We start from the raw sequence: 1,895 nt of genomic DNA on the forward strand, positions 1-1,895 counted from the left end.
TTTATTCTTTTTTGTGATTGGTGCGTACGGTTGACGTAGATTGGAGGGGGCGTATACATACGCGGGGCATGTCCGGGCATGTTTATAGGCTTTTGGGGCATGCCCGAACATGTTTTTTTTCATACTGGGGCACGTCTGGACATGTTTATTCTGAAATAACGCAGTGCGCATGTCAGAAAAGTTCAAAATGACGTTGAAAAGAGGGCGTTGCATTTTTTTTTAAAAATTCAGACAGAATACGGCTTTAAGAGGCTAAACCCTCAAGTGTCAGGGTGGCCGAGTGGTTTAAGGCGTTGGACTTAAGATCCAATGGACGTATGTCCACGTGGGTTCGAATCCCACCCCAGACATAATATTTTTATATATTTTTTTTTTTGTATATATTTTTTATTTGTATAGAGACGGTACAGGGATTAGCCGCAACAGTCGGGGGTTACATATAAATAAAAAGCACAATTGTATGAGTCAAAAATTGCTTATTTTATTTTTTAAAAGATAACACAGTTTTCACCTGGAAATAATTACCAGACGTATTTACAAGTAAAAAAGTAAAACGGCTGTTAAGGCCTTAATAGACTAAAATCATCTAGAGGCGTTGAGTTAGTACGATACATAGTATAGAGGGACAGCAATACAATGTCTTATTTTACAGAGGGAAAAAAAAAAAATTAAACAGCTTATTTACAGTTTCAACCAGTCAGCCGACGGCAATAATAGACTACCCCTCCTCTTGTTTAGTAAATAACCCGGCGGGGATGTTAAGCCAGGGGCACTTAAAGAACTGTAACGCAAATCAGAGGTTCTTTTCTGAGGAGTTAAAAGGGATGATGAAGGAGGGTTCGTTGTATCGGGGGGCAGTATTTTTAAGCGATCCAGGCTTTCTCTATTTGTTGCATTACCCACAACCGATGAGGGGATATTCAGTTCAGCCATCGCCGCCAGAAAAGGGCTCCAACCCTGTGGTATTTTACGCTTTGTAACAGTGTGACTTTGTGTAACACCGCGTACCAAATCCAGTAAATTAGAGCCCGGTATAACCTGTTTTTTATAAATAAACTCCCCTTTGTCATTCCAGCTTGTAATGTGTTTAGCCTGAAACATTTTACTGAGCAATAACTCTGCATTTTTCTTGAAGCGGACATTCACGTTAGTAACAACCTCACGAATCAAATTGTCAGGCGTATCTGATGATGCAATATCCTGGAAATGTAAAGGGTGAGAGGCTGTTTCATCAGTGGGCATTAAAAGGGTTAGGCGGTTCTTCTCCCCGTCGCTCTGTTTAGCATGCACCAAGTATTTCTGCAGTACAGTAGTGTATCTTTTTATCTTTTCATCCTCTGATAAATTATTGCTATTTAAGATCGCATTAATGTCTGTATCTAGGCGATGCATGGCAACTTCACGTATGTCGCCCACTCGTTGTGGGGGTCGCTGTAAACGATCCATATCTTGTTTGGGGACCAGGTACATTTTCTCAGCATATTCCATTAGCGGTTAGTGAGAAGGCCAGTTAGCAGCGGTATAGCAAAACCCAAAAGAGAGCCAATAAAGCCGCCGGACTGCTTCACCAGGCGTTTCTTTTTTACAATTGTAAATTTTTTGTCGCTCAGCTTTTTTATAATTTTACGCCACTTTTTAAGTATGCCAATTTGCCGTTTTGATAAAGGTATTTTACCTTTTAGAGCATTGAGGGCTATCTCGCATATGGCGGTGACTAAATCATTAGATGCTGAACACAGAATAACTTTTCTTTGCTTTGGTGAAGCCCTTATTAATGCTTTTAAAGTATGCCAATTGCGGCGTAGTCGATTAGACATGTTTACAACGGCGGAGCGACTACAAGTAATGACAATTTACAGATCGTTATCTCTTTTTAGAACCGCTTTTTTTTTTTA

General features: G+C 40.1%; 1 non-coding gene across 1 annotated transcript; it reads left to right on the plus strand.

Annotated features, from left to right (window-relative positions):
* The first annotated feature begins 266 nt into the window (after positions 1 to 266).
* TRNAL-UAA (transfer RNA leucine (anticodon UAA)) lies at positions 267 to 350 on the plus strand. The gene has a single exon. It is a non-coding gene; the product is annotated as a tRNA-Leu (tRNA).
* The last annotated feature ends 1,545 nt before the right edge of the window (positions 351 to 1,895 follow it).

The sequence above is a fragment of the Ascaphus truei genome, chromosome 4, assembly GCF_040206685.1.
Source record: "Ascaphus truei isolate aAscTru1 chromosome 4, aAscTru1.hap1, whole genome shotgun sequence".
Taxonomy (NCBI): domain Eukaryota; kingdom Metazoa; phylum Chordata; class Amphibia; order Anura; family Ascaphidae; genus Ascaphus; species Ascaphus truei.